Here is a 19,334-nt window from a genome sequence, read left to right as displayed (position 1 = left end):
CCAGCCTTTCATTACCAGATCAATATTTATAATAGTACATTAACTAGAATGCATTATTAATAACGACAAGTTGAAAATATGGTTCACTAATGATCATCTTCTATGGACGTTCTAATCTGTATATCATTATGAATGGTTCTCTGAATGTTATGCCTTATATTAGTACATGTTAGATCTCAGTAACCACTTTCACTAGTACCACTGGCCCCAATTTTATTTTGATAGATAAGAACACTCAGATTCAGGACAATGTCTCACCTCCATGATTACTGACTCTCACTTTAAAACAAACTCTTGATGTTGCATACTCATTCGTAAATACAAAGTTTTGCACATACTAAAAAAAACCTTTGTTGCAAACACATCAGATTTCATTTGTGTAAACTCTTAAACTTCCTAAATAACTTTAAACATTAATGAAGTTTAAATTCGCTGGTCTTGTTATATTCACAGAATTAACCACTCATCATTACTAAATGGTATTAAGTATCTAAGACTTTCGTGGATTCTTCCTTTATTTATATTTAACGTTATGAGGAAGAGAGAACTTCACAACTAGTTCACCACAACAACTATGATGATATAGTTCCATGTTGTTGATATATTTAAGTTATTTCAGGTTGCTAATGATAAGTACAGGAATACATCAAATACTGTACATTGTATAATATTATACACATTACAATAGATCGACTTTTAAAATGAGAAACGTTGTTTGATTCGTTTTATTTTTACTTCCTTTAAACAGTTTAAAGCAGAAACATTTATTTGATATTGACAAATCCATTTACTTTCTTCTGTTTATACTGTTATGTAATGAAACACATTCATTAACAGTACTGATTTTTATTATTTATTTTATTTGTAATTAATAGTTCGATTTTTGTATTTAATACATTTATAATACTTTATTTCTCTTTAAACAGGTTTTTATTGTTGTTATTATTGTACTCGTGTTGCAGTATCAGTATTATTTTCTTTTTCACAGCATTATATTTACAGTAGGAAAAGTCAGTCTTCATAGCCTGAAGATAGACGTCAGCCCGATACGTGGTAGGCCCGGCATGGCCAGGTGGTTAGGGCGCTCGACTCATAATCTCAGGGTCACGGGTTCGAATCCCCGTCACACCAAACATGCTTGCCCTTTTAGCCGTAGGGGCGTTATAATGTGTCGGTCAATACCACTACTCGTTGGTAAAAGAGTAGCCCAAGAGTTGACGGTGGGTGGTGATGACTAGCTGCCTTCCTTCTAGTCTTACACTGCTAACTCAGGAATGACTAGTACAGGTAACCCTCGTGTAGATTTGGGCAAAATGCAAAAACAAATAAACAATCGAAACTTCGTACAAAATAAAGTATAGAAAGTTTTAATTGAGATGTATCAATTTATCCTTTATTATCATTTGTCTGAGTTTTTCTCTCACGTCTCATCTAACAAAATTCATTTAAAAATTATAATAGCTTAATACTGACATCAAGTGTAACTGTGCGAGTATTGTTACCTGGCTTTTTATACAGTGACAATGTTTTTTACTAAACATTGTTTAACAATACGTTCCAAGTGAGAATTTCAAAATTATTGTATCTTAGCAACATTAATGTAAAAACAAGTTTTCGTAAAGTTAGTGAAGTATATTACAAAGTCTACTAAACCTGTCATATCATATATTACAGAGAGCGAATTACTTTTGAATAGTTGGCATATCTTGAAGATTTTTATTTACCTTAATTACTTTTGCTGTTCCAACTGTTACATATCACTTAAATGGTGAATAATTTCATTCGAATCCTTAGCTTTCACTTAGAAAATTTTCATCAACAGAATACTTTATTAACGGGAATTTAGGGTTAACGCCATTTTAAATGGCTCGGCATGACCAGATAATTAGGGTGCAGGACTCACAATACAGTGAAACTTCTCTAAAGTGGAATCGCATGACACCGAGTAAAATTTCCGGCCTAAGCATGTTTTTCAGCTTAGACTGTGAACATGCATTTCCTTAATTATATATAATTTTTAAGTGGTACGTTACACTTGCTTGACTCAAGGGAAGTAAGACGTTTGTGTATAAAGTTATTATACTGTTTATGCTATATTTATTAAAATAAGAACAAAAATATTCAAAATATACATAAGTACACAAAATCTTAATCAAATTTATTTGAAGAAAGTGTCCAATTTCAATTGTTTCGTTTTTTAATGGGCTTTCTCATGCGGTTAAATGAGAATGCTAATTCTACGGCCTTTTCATGTTCATTTTCCCCCTTCATTTTTGCAGACAATTTGATAGCGTTAATATAACTTAACACTTGCGATGAAGTAGGAATTTCTATTTCGTCACTATCTTTTCCATTTTGTTCATCTTTTGAATCTCTGACACTGTTACCATCTTGCGATTCTATTATAGATTTTAAATCAGTATCATCAGTTTCTGTTAACACATTCTTGTCAACATTCACAAAACTCTCCACGTTCACAGAAATATCTGCATCGATCTTCTCAATCAGAGCTTGGATCTCACTAGAATCGTCATAACAAACAACTTCTCCACAACCTCCGCCATTATCAAGAATAAATTCACAGTTTCGAAAGCAGTTTATTACGCATTTGATTGAATGACTTTAAAATGCAATTGCATCTAACGCATCAATTTTCATGATCATTTCCGATGCTCTCTTAGAGTCGGCCATGTTTGCAATAATATACTGAAGCATCAATTTTCTGTATTTAAATTTTATACACTGTATAATTCCATTATCTAGTGGCTGTAGAACTGATGTTGTACATGGAGGTAGAAAGACTAAACGAACATTTGAAAGTTGAACTTTTGAGTGACAAGTTGCATTATTTAGGAAAAGTAGAATATTCCTATTTTCTTGTTCCATTCTTTTGCTTAATTTAACTGCAAAAATAATGATGGCAGAAAAAAGAACAAATATATTTAAACATTACTTACTGTAACAAAATGTCCGAGAATTTATTAATATTTAAAGAAATTATTAATTAAATAATAAATTAATATTTAATCAAAACATTTTATCCGCCTAACTCAAGTTCTAATCCTTCTTGTTGATAGTTGAGGTAGGTGAAAAATAGTTTTCCGTCCGCGTTACGCAGGTACCGCGTAATAGAGGGCCTTTTATAAGAGAAATGTTAAGATAATGCTGCAAAATTTTGATATTTCCGGCTTGTATAGGTTTTCGTCCAATTGTGTTTCCGGCTTAGACAGGTTTACTATATAAGAGTCGCGGGTTTTAACCGTGACAAAAACATGTTCACTCTTTCAGTTCTGGGGGCATTATAACGTGACGGTCGTTTCTTGTATTCATTGGTAAAAGTATTCCAACAGTTTTTGGTGGATGTTTATGACTAGTTTCTTTCCCTGTAGTCTTAAACTGCTAAATTTATACAATAAAAGATATTTACGGCTCATAAAGAAATACACATATTGTGAGAAACTATGAGGTTATATACCTAGGCAAAATTTAGAGCCACTTGATAGCTCATTTATGTGTATTTAAGCATATTGCGCAGATCTTTTCTTTGTTTGATGTTAGCCACAAAGCAACACAGTGGGCCATCCGCGCTCTGCGAATTACAGGTATTGAAACTCTGTTTGTAGCACTGTAAGTCCACATACATACAACTGTGTCACTGGAGGGTGCGTAGATCTCACCCGTATTTCGCAACACTCGACAGTTCGATCAACTGAAGAACCCGTAAAGCATTACATATTGTTTGTTTGTTTTTTGTTGTTGTTTTTTATCTCGCGCAAAGCTATATGTGGGCTATTTGCGCTAGCCGTCCCTAATTTAGCATTCAAATTAGAAAATATATTATTAAACATTGTATTAGTGTGGAAAGATATTTAGATGTTTTCTCTTGTCCTCTTCAGTCCAACTTTTGTTAAAGACTCACGGACACTAAATTTATATAACGGAAGTTTTAAGTAATTTCAGTTACTTTCAAAAGTGGTTAAGTTTCGCAGTCTTTATACAGATCGTTTTCTATAATTCTTTCGAAGTACTTTTTAGTCTTATGTATTATTTTTAGCTGAAAATATCCAAATTAATTTCGGGCCGGCATGGCCAGATGGGTTAAAGCGTTCGACTCGTAATATGAGGGTCGCGAGTTCGAATCTCAGTTGTACCCAACATGCTCGCCCTTTCAGGCGTGGGGGCGTTATAATATGACGGTCAATCTCACTATTCGTTGATAAAAGAGTAGCCCAAGAGTTAGCGTTGGGTCGTGATGACTAGTTGCCTTCCCTCTAGCCTTACACTGTTAAATTAGGGACGGCTAGCGCAGGTACCCCTCGTGTAGTTTTACGCAAAATTCAAAAGTAAACAAACAAATCCAAACTATGAAGCCGATATCAGGTTGATCTACGTTATGGAGTGGTGATGTCATGTAAGCTTTCCACCTTAGCATGTTTAACAAACTTATTGTTTAAATTTATAAATACTAGTTTCAGTTCAAAGGAGAAACCGAATTTAAATACAAAAATTTGACAAGACACTTTGATTTATCGACATTAAAACTTCATGTCCAAACATAGAGAAAACATCGTGTAACAACTTTCGTTTTGTTCTTGTTTTCAGTGTACATGGCTCCACACGACAACGACATCTGTCCGCTAGAATTCGTGTTAAATAAAAACCTTTACCGTAAGTAGCGAATAATGATTTATTTTCTTCTTCATTCTTCTTATTTATTTATGTAAAGAGTAGAGGGAGAATGTTTTTCGTGTAATCTCTTAATGAAATAGAAATACGTTTGAAATTAAGAGAACTTAAAATGATTTAATGAAACAATGCACATTGTTTTTGTTAGTTTATTTCTTTAAACAGATTTTCTACAAAAGGATGATGAAAAACTGGCTATAAATTTGAATTTCCTTTACACAGAGACACAAAGAAACTTGTAATAAATAGTCAATAAAATTTCTTTTCATAATATACAGATTAAGTAATGCTAAAATTAGAATTTGGTGACTTTAGTTGAAAGGAAATATTACATTAGGGCTACTAACCAGATGGTTCCAGGTTCGAGTAACAAGTATGTCACTGAACACGATGCTTTTAACTGCAGGGTATTTCAACTACCTTAATGAATCTCATTGTTCGGTTAAGAAAAGTTGTATAAGAACGGAAACAGCAGCCCTAATGTCAAGTTGTGAAGACACTATATTGAACACAACCATACCTGTTCTTTATTCACTTGTTATAATAGTTAGGGCCGTCCATGTTATAATATTCTTTGTTAATGACTTTTTTAGCATTCTTTTTATTTTGTTATCAACAATTCACTGCGTCATGTTTCAGAATAAATTTACATATATTTTATGTCGAAAATATAAACAACTGTCCATAACCTGTTAGGTTTATTTTGAATTTCGCGCAAAGCTACACTACGGTTATCTGAGCTAGCTGTCTCTAATTTAGCAGTGTAAGACTAGAGGGAAGGCAGCTAGTCATCACCACCCACTGCCAACTCTTGGTCTCCTCTTTTACCAAATAATAGTGGGATTAACCATCACATTATAAAGCTTTCACGGCTGAAAGGGCGAGAATGTTTGGTGTGACAGGGATTCGTACCCACGATCCTCAGATTACGAGTCGAGTGCCTTAACCACATAAGTAAAGGTATTATGGGAAATATCATACATCAAAAATATTTTTGAAATATTTCTAAACCGCTTTATGAAAAATATTGAGAAACGTTTCCATTGTTAAGTATTTTTTTATAAGATAGATAATTCATATACAAAAACACCTAGTCATGAAAGAGAATCACAATCCACTTTCCTTACATATAATAATTCTATGAAAGGTTTACTCTGTTCTTTATTGTTAATTGTAACTTCGTTACACAATTTAGTTCACTTCTTTTTATCAACATTTTGGTATTTAAGACTCTGTTAGATATGTACTTTACAAACTATTCCTTTTTTAAGATCCATCTCCACCTGGCTGCTTCAAAAGCGACGATCCAAAGGTGTCCAGTGTCCTAAAAATCATTACAGCAACTACTTTGGATCATAGAACTCTTGGTCCTGTCCAAAAGGTCAACATACAAATTCTGGAGGCCCGGAGTGGCCAGGTGGTTAAGGCGTTTGTCTCGTAATCTGAGGGTCGCGGGTTCAAATCCCCGTCGCACCAAACATGCTCGTCCTTTCAGCCGTGGGGGCGTTATAATGTGACGGTCAATCCCATTATTCGTTGGTGAAAGAGTAGCCCAAGAGTTGGCGGTGGGTGGTGATGACTAGCTGCCTTCCCTCTAGTCGTACACTGCTAAATTAGGGACGGCTAGCACAGATAGCCCTCGTGCAGCTTGCGCGAAATTCATAAAACAAACAAAGAAACAAACAAGCAAACCTTGGAGCTTGCTTATTGGATGCATGCAAATGTAAGTTTTATCAGACACTTAAAAACACACTATGAAAGTCTTTATATGAAAATTATTTTGATATTTTATTGTTGCAAGTGCTTAACTCTTAAATAACTTTACAACTTCTTTTAAGAGTCATTAACAACTCTGTAATTTTATAATGTTCACTTCTTATATAGCGAGTGAAGAAACTTACAGTATTAGTTTAATATGAAGTTCGGGTATTTGACACATGGCCTATTTTTCCTACTTTGCCATATTTTTATTATTTAGTATCCCTGATTGGATTTTATGTTTTTTTAAAGGGGTTTGACTAGTTTTAGTTTATATGTTCTTTATCAGTTACGTTTAATTATATATTTTCTCTTTGATTTGTTAAACTTGCTGTCATTTTTCGTTTATTTTTATAATCGTTTCTTGCTCATTCTGTTTCGTCTGTTGTTTAAAAATACGTTTAGAATTCGTAAAGATTTGAATGATACGTTCTCCAAATACACAGGATTTAAAGTGTGGTAGCTGTAGTTAAATATTACCAAACTGGTGCAATTTGAAACGTCTTTATTGTAGAATACTTGTTTACTAAACAAATAATTCTATCAACACTTTATATGAAAAGAGTTATTCATTAACAATAAAAGTGTTAAACAATTATATTATTGTTTTCATTTTAGTTACCATGATAGTAATGTTACTTATGTTTCCATTGGTATTTGAAAAGGTGGGAATATCACTTATGGTACTTGTAGCATGGTAAACACAAATTTTCTATTGGTAAAATTTGTTTATTGTTAGGTGCAAAACCATCCAAAAGTATCGAAATTCTAACTGTAATGTTATTAACCTTCAAGTTTACAGCTAATTGGTTGAACAGTCTAACAGTTTAGAAATACTTCAATCTATTCAATGTTTATTATCATGATTTTTAAACTGATTTTTTATTATGAATGTTTGTAATGGTATTTACGATTTTTATAATGATTAAATGTTTCTAACTTGTAAACGACCCAGGAAGGTGTGTAGTTTAAAACTATATAATTAAACTCAAATGTTTTAACTGGTACTTACAGTAGGCAAAATAATTTACATTTAAATACTAATTGCCGGTGTTAGTTATGTTTACGTAATAGCCAATCAACTAGTTTAGAATAAAATTGGTGTTTTCATTTTTATTTCTTCCTCTCTTACCCTGATCTATAATCTAATTTAAAATTGTTCTCATACAATGAAACTTTCTGATGTTGATTTAATAGAACAAGAATCCTTTCAGTTAAACGTGCCAGTTATCCAGTGTACTAATATACTACTGTAATATTATAATGACGCTAAAGTTTAACAGGTTACATTACAATTGTTGTTATTTGCTGTTTAGCTCATGTTACTTTTAATATAAATGTATATCTACTGCCCCTCGCAAATACGGCGGTATGTTTCCAGACTTACAACACTAAAATCAGCGGTTCAATTCTTCTCGGTGGGCTCAGCAGATAGCCCGATGTGTCTTTGCTATAAGAAAACACACACACGTATATCTACTGATGTCTGTAAATATAGAGATATTTATCATAGCTACATCTTTTTCTTTTAGTATTGTGATTTGGAGAGAAGCCAGGCCGAATATATTTCAAGGTCAAATTAGACAAATAACCCAGAATAAAACAGTACAGTCACAAAGCGGATCCATAGAAAATCCAGAAGAAAGAACAAAAAATGATGACGTCAGTATTAACAAACTATTTAGTTCAAGGTTCTATTAAGTAATATTTATATTTGAAAATTATGAAATTAACACAGAAATGTAGTTTTACTTTTGTTTGTTTCTGTGAAACATAAAGCTACACAACTGGTCATCTGTGCTGTCCCACCAGTGGTAAAGAAATTCAATTTCAATGTTATAACCCTTCAGATAACCGATGGCTTACAACCAGCCTAAAATTGTGAAATGTGTCTCTTTCTGTTCCAACGAAAAAGGTAAAATATGTCTTTTAAAGTTTCAGTGAGAATCTTTCTAAAACATTTGTATTATCTCTAGACCAGAAGAAAAACCTCCTCCTCTCACCCCTCTCAAATTCACCCCAATTGCAGAACTAAAATACACTATTTTCCTGTAGAAGATGTACGTATCAACAACATTCACGTCCTTCTAACGACTATCATAGTTTAAACACCAAACTGTGGAACGTGAATATAATGTTAAGTTCTTACACAACTAATGACATTTATAAACATTGTTGTATAGTGTCTAACAAGTGTATCTCAGATAAAACAAATATATTATGATCAGTCTCTTACCAAGAAATACGTTTGACCTTCGTCTCTGTTTCATGATTCATTATATTTGTTTCCTCTTTCGTATTTCCAATGTTTCACGGATATCATTGGCTATAATACCTTACGGTTAAACCCACAATGACTACCTTAACTCATAATATTTTAATTATATTTGTTGTAAATAGTCTGCTGTGGCCGTATTGTCATTATCTTTACTTCTTCTACATACTTAATGTAAACGACATTTTAGATCACGTTCTGTCTGTCCATTACAGTTTCTTCCATGTCAACATTCAAATTTATGAATTTCAATTTTCTCTGTTAACTGTATCTTGACTTTAGTATCATCAAATATTTGTTGTATCTTATCTATCGATTTAAATATAGGATAAAATATTTGTTTATTTTAAACGCATTAACTAATAATTAAACCTCTAACGTAAGGTACAGGTAAACGTTTCTTTTAATGCTTGAGTAAAGAACATTATTAGGCTAACACAACAATGAGCTGGCATACAAAGATTTATAAATATGATGAAATGATCTCGATACATTCGCATGGGATACTATGTATGTGCCTTGTTTTGTTGCTGTAGTAGAAGTTATTCAGGGTTAGGTAATAAGGTGTTTATTTTATTTTAACGTTTAATGTCAATGCTCAAGGTATTCTAGAGAATAGTAATTTCTGGCAGAGAATGGAATGTCGGTAGAAGGCTAGGGTTAATATAATATTTTGTAAAGTTTCGAACTTTAATAAAAGACCCATCTATTATGTATGGGCTTAACCTGTAGACGGTGTTACATTCTTAATTAGTTCTATTAAGTTTCTAAGTCTTCTTTGTGGGTACAAAGTTGTAATAAAATGTAATAGTGAGTTTCTAAATATAGGGTTTTCTCCTTAAAAAGAAAAGAAAATTGTTTACTTCACGTCTTATATACGTATCTTGATGTGTGTGTGTGTGATTGTGTGTATAATAATTCGTAAATATATCAGTTAGAAGCCTCTCAGAAATGAAGTTATTAATGACAACAATTTTATAATCTTTCTTTTTCAGATATATTATCAGACAAAACTAACCAGGTGGGAGTTACTAAAACTCTTAAATCCTGCCTCAAGAAAACCTCACCTGTTTCAATGGCAACCGTTCACTTACCAGAACATCCACTTATTTCAAAGGTGGCCGTACCTGAAAGGTATGTATTTTGAAATAAACCTAACATTCAGCTTAAATAGTTCTCCGAGCGTTCTGCTCACAATCTGCAGGACGCAGATTTAAACTCCCGTCATACCAAACACACTTTCAGTTCAGCTGGGGGAGACTGTTATAATATGATGATCAGTCTCACTATTTGTTGATAAAAGTGTAACCCAGTTATTGACATTGAGTGGTGTTGATTAGATGTCCTCCTTTTCTAGTCTGTAACTCCTAATTTCAGGACAATTAGCGCAGATAACCAACCCACGTGTAGCTTTGTGCAAAATTCAAAACAACCCAGCTAAACATGGCATTTATGACGTTATGAAAATTGGTGAAGTACTGAATAAACATTTTGAAACTAGAAAGACGTTTTCATATGTTTTCTAAATCAAATAGGACACGTTCGGTTTGAAAAATATGTGTATCAGTTAATGTATATTATATATTGGTCTATATAGTTGTCTTTCAGTCACCATGGTGAACATATATATTGATAGATTTGAAGAATATATACCAATGATGTGTATTAGTTACTATCAAACAGTCATGGTGTTATAATTGTTTGTTTGTTTTGTGTATTAGTTACTATCAAACAGTCATGGTGTTATAATTGTTTGTTTGTTTTGTGTATTAGTTACTATCAAACAGTCATGGTGTTATAATTGTTTGTTTGTTTTGTGTATTAGTTACTATCAAACAGTCATGGTGTTATAATTGTTTGTTTGTTTTGTGTGTATTAGTTATCAAACAGTCATCAAACAGTCATGGTGTTATAATTGTTTGTTTGTTTTGTGTTATATAGTTACTATCAAAACAGTCATGGTGTTATAATTGTTTGTTTGTTTTGTGTATTAGTTATTATCAAACAGTCATGGTGTTATAATTGTTTGTTTGTTTTGTGTATTAGTTACTATCAAACAGTCATGGTGTTTGTTTGTTTTGTGTATAATCAAACAGTCATGGTGTTATAATTGTTTGTTTGTTTTGTGTATTAGTTACCATCAAACAGTCAGTCATAATTGTTTGTTTGTTTTGTGTATAATTCAAACAGTTTGTTTAATTGTTTGTTTGTTTTGTGTATTAGTTACTATCAAAAGTCATGGTGTTATAATTGTTTGTTTGTTTGTTTTTAGTTACCATCAAAATGGTGTTATAATTATTTGTTTGTTTTGGTATTAGTTACATCAAACAGTATTAGTTACTATCAAACAGTCATGGTGTTATAATTGTTTGTTTGTTTTGTGTATTAGTTACTATCAAACAGTCATGGTGTTATAATTGTTTGTTTGTTTTGTGTATTAGTTATTATCAAACAGTCATGGTGTTATAATTGTTTGTTTGTTTTGTGTATTAGTTACTATCAAAAAGTCATGGTGTTATAATTGTTTGTTTGTTTTGTGTATTAGTTACTATCAAACAGTCATGGTGTTATAATTGTTTGTTTGTTTTGTGTATTAGTTACTATCAAACAGTCATGGTGTTATAATTGTTTGTTTGTTTTGTGTATTAGTTACTATCAAAAAGTCATGGTGTTATAATTGTTTGTTTGTTTTGTGTATTAGTTACTATCAAACAGTCATGGTGTTATAATTGTTTGTTTGTTTTGTGTATTAGTTACTATCAAGTAGTCATGGTGTTATAATTGTTTGTTTGTTTTCAGTTTCACGTAAAGCTACAGGAAAGCCATCTGCTCTAACTGTCATTAATATAGCAGCGGACGACTAAAGGAAAGGCAGCTTGTCATCACCACACACCGCTAACTTTTGGGCTACTCTTCAATCAAAGAATAGTGGGATTGACCATTAAAAATTCTCCCACGGGTGAAAGGGCGAGAATGTTTGATGTGATGGGGATTCGAACCCGCGACTCTCGGATTATGAGTCCAGTGCTCCATTCACGTGGTCATGCCGGGCCAGCTAAACGCAACCTTCCATGTCATCTTTGTCTTCAATACTTTCTAAGTCTCGATTTTCAATTATAATTTTATCTAGACCTTTGATTCTTGTATTTGAAAATCAAGAAGACAAATTTGATGACGTATTTTACGTGACCCTCAAATAAACATTAAATATTTAGTCGATATTTATGCCAACATGTAAATATTCAAACACGTTTAATTTCACAGGACGAACTTCAACTATCTTATTTCCCGATACATTTTTGAAGCCATTTTTATTCTAGGAAATGTTACTACGGAGTGTAGATAATATAATAATTGGTGAATGAAAGTAGATAGAAACATGTGAACTACATCACATCAACTATACCCTGTGTTATCACAGTATTTCATGTAATGTCAGGACTCTTAAGTTTAGCTGGTATACGGCAGATCTCGTAGTTGTTGAGACAGAACTCATACTGTCAAATTGATTGAACAATAATTGTTTGGGTTTGAACTTGTTTAAATTGGTGAATCGTGATATTAATCTATGTTATCAAAGTTATTAGCCACTAAAACTAATGCCAGGATTTATCAATATAACACAGTTTATATAAATAAATATAGATCTTCTCTGAAGAAATTCACTTTTGTGTAAATGTACCAAAACAAATTCAGTATTTGTAATTATTGTTTCTATTTCAGTGACAAAAAAATTGAAGAAGTCATTAAAGAAGTTTCTCGACAGTTTACAAAGATCTGTTAAGACTAGTGAAGTGGACAAACAACATTTTGTTTTGTCGACGTCGCAGATTCAGACGATCATGTTACACTAAAGTAACCAGTGTGTGACGATCTGTAAGTATCTGGTTTTTATGATTTTAGTAGGATACTGAATATTTATACTGCATATATGCAACGTAATGTATTGTATCACAAGAAGCAAATTTTAATTCATTAATTGTAGCTATTAACAAGTGGTCAGGCCATGGCCTTACAGGCCTTCTTACGGCCCTCAAAAACCTACGTTTCTGACTACATACGACTAAATAATCATTTTTCTTAATGTATTGTTCAGACGAAGGTTAAATACTTAAACTTTGGGGGTAAGTGGCTTTACATAGAGTGTTGGGTGTGTTTTTTATACTTTTCTGATACTACTGGAAGTCGTACTGACTATTTAGATGTATTTTACCTGGTGAAATGACGGTATTTTGTTTGTGGTCAAGTTATTAGATGAAAGTGTTCTTTGTACCACAGTTATTATCTGATCCACAAAATAATATTATTATCATGAACTTTATCGGGGCACTAGTGATCTAGAAAAATACTCCTTATGAGATTGTATGTGTAGAGGGAGATGAACTCTAACTTACAATGGATATTTAGTTTGTGTTTTTTGTTTTAGACTATCATACATTTAAACAGAAATATGTTAAAGGTCGAGAGTTCATAATTTTCCAAACCCTTCTGGAATGTCTCTGAATAGATTAATACTGATATTTTCAATTGAAATTACTTACTGGATTTATCTGCATTTTGGCTCAAATTTTAGACACTAAGAGACACAACTTTTTTAATAATCATGCGGTGTTTTTATGTTTTTGCTATCATCCGTGTGGCATGACACTAATTGGATACTTTAACTTTTAATCCATGTTAATATAAAAAAAACAAAAAACAACCTGTACTTTAATTACAACTGTTTTCTCCCCATGTGACGTATCAAACCCCACTCACGTCACTCTACACCGGAGGATACTAATCATATAATATGATATCAATTCTCAACCGCTCTCCGAATACACAACGGTTCTTTTCATCATTATTGCGCTGTAAGAGAGCCTTTGGGAATCATTGTTTTAACCATTTGCACTATTATACTGTAGGGTGTTATCTGTCTGTCGCTCAGTCAGTAAACACTAAAATGATGCCACATAAGGGGCACTTAACGTTGTAATTTGTACTGTTAGTGTAACGTGCACATGCCATGAATCACGAGAAGAATTATAAACTCTGTAAGATACAACACAGCATGACGTATGAACTTGAAAAATTATTTTTGTTACTCTTCATATTGTTTTTATCTGCTGTTGAAAGAAAACACGTTAGAGGTCGCTTCACCAAATATCTAGTTTATTAATATATTTCGTAGGTTCGAATTTAACGAAAGATAAAAGGATTATGTATTCAACTTATTATTTTGTAGTTAATTCATTACAGGGAAAACAAAACTAACCTGGCAAGTATCATGACATAATACCTCAGAAAATAAGGTAACAGATAATTTCATGAGAGATTATGACACATTAAATTTGCTCAATAGGTTGTTTGTTTTATGCAGGTAACGAAAGTTTAGCGCGTTACAGAACAAAATATGCATGGCAGTCGGTCATCGTTGACCCGCTAGTTATTGAAGATTTGAAACTGGAACTTCTATTACCATTTTAATTAATAAACATATTATATATGTATTTGTATATGTGACATTAATAAAAAAAATGGTAAAACATTGAATGTTAGAAAAATTTAAATTATCATCTTTGTTGTGTTATATGTATTTTCCAAAATTCTGTGCTGGACGAGTTATCATAAATCTTGTACAACACACCATTACATGGCGCTACACGTGTGTAGGACAAGGGTGGTTTAGTATGTCACCAAGTACGATAATATCATAGTTCAAAAAAACTATCATCAAAGTGCGAGTTCTTACAGCGTCGCGCCATCATATTTCCAAAAGATGTTATTTAGATCCGCCGTGACTGGTGAGAATAACGTCAGAGTTCTACAGAACCGAGCCAGCACAATTTTGATCAACATTAGTATTATTTATACACAGTTTAAATAATTACTTTACCAGTTAATTATGTTTCCTTAGCATTTAGGGCCTGGCATGGCCAGGTGGGTTAAGGTGTTCGACTCGTAATCCGAGGGTTGCGGGTTCGAATCCCCGTCACACCAAACATACTCGCCTTTCAGCCGTAGGGACGTTATTATGTGACGGTCAATCCCCCTAGTCGTTGGTAAAAGAGTAGCCCAAGAGTTGGCGGTGGGTAGTGATCACTAGCCACCTTCCCTCTAGTCTTACACTGCTAAATTAGGGATGGCTAGTACAGATAGCCCTTGAGTAGCTTTGTGCAAAATTCAAAACAAACAAACAAAAACAAACCTTACCATTTGATTAAATTATCCTTAAAGACAATAATATCATAGAATAAGTAAAATTAAATATTTGACTTTTTAATTATAAATTGAGTGATGAATGATTTATGGTAACATGATTATAATAAAATAATCTAGATATATTTCTTTTCAATAATTAATTATTTTTTCACAATAAATATTTTGCAATATGACCTACACAAAACAACACCATAGCACATTAGCTACTGGCCCATCTAGGCAGTTCCATCCTCTAAACTACATTAAAATAATTTTTTTAAAGCCAGCTGTTATCATTAATATAATTATTAACCTTTTTTCTTAAAGTCACTTAAATTTACCACCTGTACAACATCAGAAGACATTTCATTCTAAAGGCCAACCACCCTCTTATTAAATTGAAACTTTCTTAGCTGAAAATGACTACCAATAGTTATATTTAAGTTCTTAATCCTATTATTCTCACTGTTAAATATGGGAAAAAAAGATGTTGCAAAAGTATGAACTCTCTTTACAATCTTAAACACATCAACAGATCCCCTTAATATGACGTAACCAGTGTCAATCAATGAAGCTATAACCTCTTTAGACTTATGTTCAGTATTTTATTAGATAAACTTAAAATCCAATATATCTTTCCACTAGCAACAGCTCACCATGTAGATGGCTTTAAAGACTGATGAACTGTTACACCAAAATCCTTTTCTTTCATGACACTGTTAAGGTTATTTCCATTCAAATGATACTAATAATTCAAATCATAATAACCTATCTGCCAAACCTTCCATTTATTATAATTAAAATCCATCTTCCATTTATTTGTACAACTCACTAAATGATGTAAGTTCTTTTGTTAACCAGCAGCATCCTTTCTACAGCCAATAAGAGCCAATAACTTGGTATGATCATCAAATTTAAGTAATTTATTGACTGTTTTTTGTCATCTATCTCATTAACATAAAACTAAATGAGCAATGGCCCTAAGACTGACTTCTAAGGTACACCACTTACAATATTAATCCAGTTTGACTGAACTCAATTTGTATGAAGCCATTCTTCCATTCAGATAGTTAACTTATCCCCCACACATATAGAGATAAGTTTCTTTACAAGCCTTTTATGTGAGACTTTGTCAAATGCTTTCTGGAAAATCCAAATCTACACCCTTACCCTCATCTATACAAGTAGCAACTTTTTCAAAGAATCTCAAAAGATTTGTAAGGCAAGATTTTTTTAGTGAACCTATGTACACTGTCCAATAAAATTTTAAACTTTTTTAAATGACTTTGCAAAGCATCTTTTAATACAATTTACAAATATTTTCCCACCAGTGATGTAAAACTAAAAAGTCTACATTTACTGCCACTTTACATCCAAGTCTGGTTTTTGTTCTGCCACTTTCTATACAAGTTTAGTTTAGTCCCTGCCACTTCCCTCCCAAGCTTGGTTTTAGTCCCTGCCACTTCACATCCGAGTTTTGTTTTAGTTTCTTCAGGGTTGAAATATATTATTGAACACACGAGATTCATAACTGAATTCACTACTTTTTACTCTAATCCCGTTTTCTCTATCTTCCTGAAAGTTATTGTTATCTGATGTATCCCTTATATGTTAAAGCTTAAGCTCTTCCTGAAATCCTACTGCCATTTTCCACTGTCTACACTTCTCTTTATCTATTGTCTCTACTTTAATTATGATAACCTCTAACTTCTCATTGAACCTACAGACTCTACATTAATATTGCATATCTTTATTATTAGCTTTCTCTAAAGCATATGTCAGTATTAAGTTCCTAAATAAAACCCACACATTACATCTAATGAAACATGAACACATAACTGTTACACTGATCTAAAACCACTGTATTTATACTTATGGCCTGAAAATAAATACTAAGTACCAAATACCAGTGATCTATTGTTAACACTGTTGCTACAAATACAAATGTTTAAAAACCAATTATTAAAGATGTATTTATATAAAAACATTTCACAACAAAATCATTAACAACTATACCATTGTTATCTCTGTAGGTTTTTGTTTTGCCATCCAAGTAAGTCTGACAGAAATGAGATAAGTAATATGATATTTATTCAATCTGGAACCTCATCCCAACAGATTTGGACTTGGATGCAAGATCATCACAGTATGTTAGAGATGACAACTGACCTGTCTTTCTCAAGTAGAAATCAGTGCCATATACAAATACCCTAGTGTATAAAATTTTCTGCTATAACTAGAGGACATTCAATGTTTGAAGAGTTTTGTCTCACATGCCTTTACTTAAACTGTTGTGTATTTAAGTTTTAAATAAATTTTTGATTGTGGAATTGACATTTTATATGGTTTGATGGTATTGTGAACTTCTTCATTGAAGGCTGAGAATTGTCAGGTTTAGATGAAGTTCTCTCCTGGGTACAGGACTGTCATATATCTTACAAAGATAAATGACTCCTTTCTTGTTACAGCTGATGTAGGCCAGCATAGATTAATAAATTGAGTATTACCCTTAAACATACTTGCCAGACACTATACTATTAATGACTCTCAATCATTAATAGTATGGTGTCTGACAAGTCTGAGTGAACCTGGGTGTCTGTACAGGCCTACCAAACCTTCACTAACCAGAGTAGCACCTCTAGTTTATATTACTAGAGAATAGTGGAGAAAGACAGTTCCACACATTCCAACACAGTAGCACAACCACACTGGTATTTATTGAATAGACAGAGCTATTCTACTTCTACAGTGGTCTATATTGCAGCTTGTGCCAAGTTTTAGAAGTGAGGAAAAAATGTCTTTGCCTGTGAAATATTGATTCCCTATAAAGTGAACTAACCTTAATTTGCCATGTAGTAACGTTATAAATTTGTACTAACAGCTCAGCAATTTCTAAGCAGACAACATAAAGCCATTAAGACTGCCAATACAGCCCAAGTTGAGCATGGCCATCAAATTAGGGGAGTGGCAGTCAGCCCAGTTCTTTCAGGGCTGGATGGAGCTTAGTATATCCCTGTAATGGTAAAAGGCATGTGATTGAGTTCCAGGAGAAACTAAGCATTGGTAGTTTGGTTATCAGTTTTTTAATTTTGTGAAAAACTTTTTGAAAGCTATCTTTACTAGGTGTCCCTAATTTAAAATTGATAGATTGTATGGGATGTAGCTAGTTGAAACTACTCATCCACAATTGTTGGGCTACTATTTTACTGAAGGAAAGTGGCATTGATCATCACATTAGAATGCTCCCACAACTGAAAAGGGAGAGTATATTCGGTGGCAAAATTTGAATTTCCTGATTACGAGTTGAACACTAACCAGGCTCAGAACACTGATAGAACCTGAAATAAATCAATCCTTCAAAGTAAAAGATCACTAGTCAGTATATACTGAATTGTTTCTGATGACTGGCAATAGATTAAAATAAGCAACCAATCTCTGTTAGGTTTAAGTAGACTGTATTTAATTATTAGTGCCCTTAATTCTAGAACTGGTATCATTGGGATGGATGTGCTACAAAACCAATTAATATGTTTGTTTGTGTTTTTATTGAATTTATGGTCCATTTGAGAGGTATCTGATGCTGACCAGATTGGGTCCTGGAACAGTGGACTGCATGAATATATATCGAAAAGAAAATCACAGTATTTCCATCTACACAGTTGATGTCCCATTATTTATTACAAACCAGTAATGCACCAGTACTGTAAAATACAGTTATAGCTTTGGCTGTTCTCTACCAAAAAGAATGAAGTGTTCAAGTGATGTTTTGTAATTATGGATGATTGATCATGTTCTATCCCATTGGAATGATCTTCAAAGAAGTAAGTAAAGTGGATGTAACTGAGACTAGTGGTAATACTCGGGTTATAGAAATTACATCCTGCCTGAGAAAATGGTAACACTAGGATATAAAAATTACATCGTGCCTGAGAAAGTGGTAACACTAGGATATAGAAATTACATCATGCCTGAAAAAGTGGTAACACTAGGATATAGAAATTACATCCTGCCTGAGAAAATGGTAACACTAGGATATAGAAATTAAATTATGCCTGAGAAAGTGGTAATACCAGGGTAGTAGAAATTTTGTTGTGTTTGAGAACAAGTAAATGGCTGCCAATACATTTGTAGTCATTGGTTGAGAAAATTTGGATCCAATGTAGTAACAACAGCTAAATGATTTTTTGTTTGAATATACCAGTACATTAGTAGGAAAACTTGGATAACAATGACCCAACACTAAGAGCTACTAATGACACACGTCTTATTGAACAACCACCATGGAGGCTTCCCTGGGATACAAGGAATGTAGCCAGCACTGATGTTAATCATATTCATATCACTTCAGAAAGTATCTGGTTGTCTCCAGTAATGCACAGATTCTCTGATGATTTCGATGTCTTTTCCTTGCCAGGGACGGATGAATGTCTGT

At 32.8% G+C, this 19,334-nt stretch overlaps 1 protein-coding gene and 1 long non-coding RNA gene across 6 annotated transcripts in view; one reads left to right on the top strand and one right to left on the bottom strand.

Moving 5' to 3' along the window:
• LOC143244042 (exocyst complex component 6-like) overlaps positions 1-19,334 on the bottom strand; it is a 285,728-nt gene that overhangs the window by 244,074 nt on the left and 22,320 nt on the right. The window lies entirely within an intron of this gene.
• LOC143235829 (uncharacterized) lies at positions 8,007-17,238 on the top strand. The gene is made up of 4 exons (XR_013019381.1): positions 8,007-8,359; positions 9,715-9,853; positions 12,443-12,595; positions 16,936-17,238. It is a non-coding gene; the product is annotated as an uncharacterized LOC143235829 (long non-coding RNA).

This window comes from Tachypleus tridentatus, chromosome 2 (assembly GCF_004210375.1).
Source record: "Tachypleus tridentatus isolate NWPU-2018 chromosome 2, ASM421037v1, whole genome shotgun sequence".
NCBI lineage: Eukaryota > Metazoa > Arthropoda > Merostomata > Xiphosura > Limulidae > Tachypleus > Tachypleus tridentatus.
The sequence above is the reverse complement of the archived record's forward strand: the minus strand, read 5'-3'. Positions and strand labels throughout refer to the sequence as shown.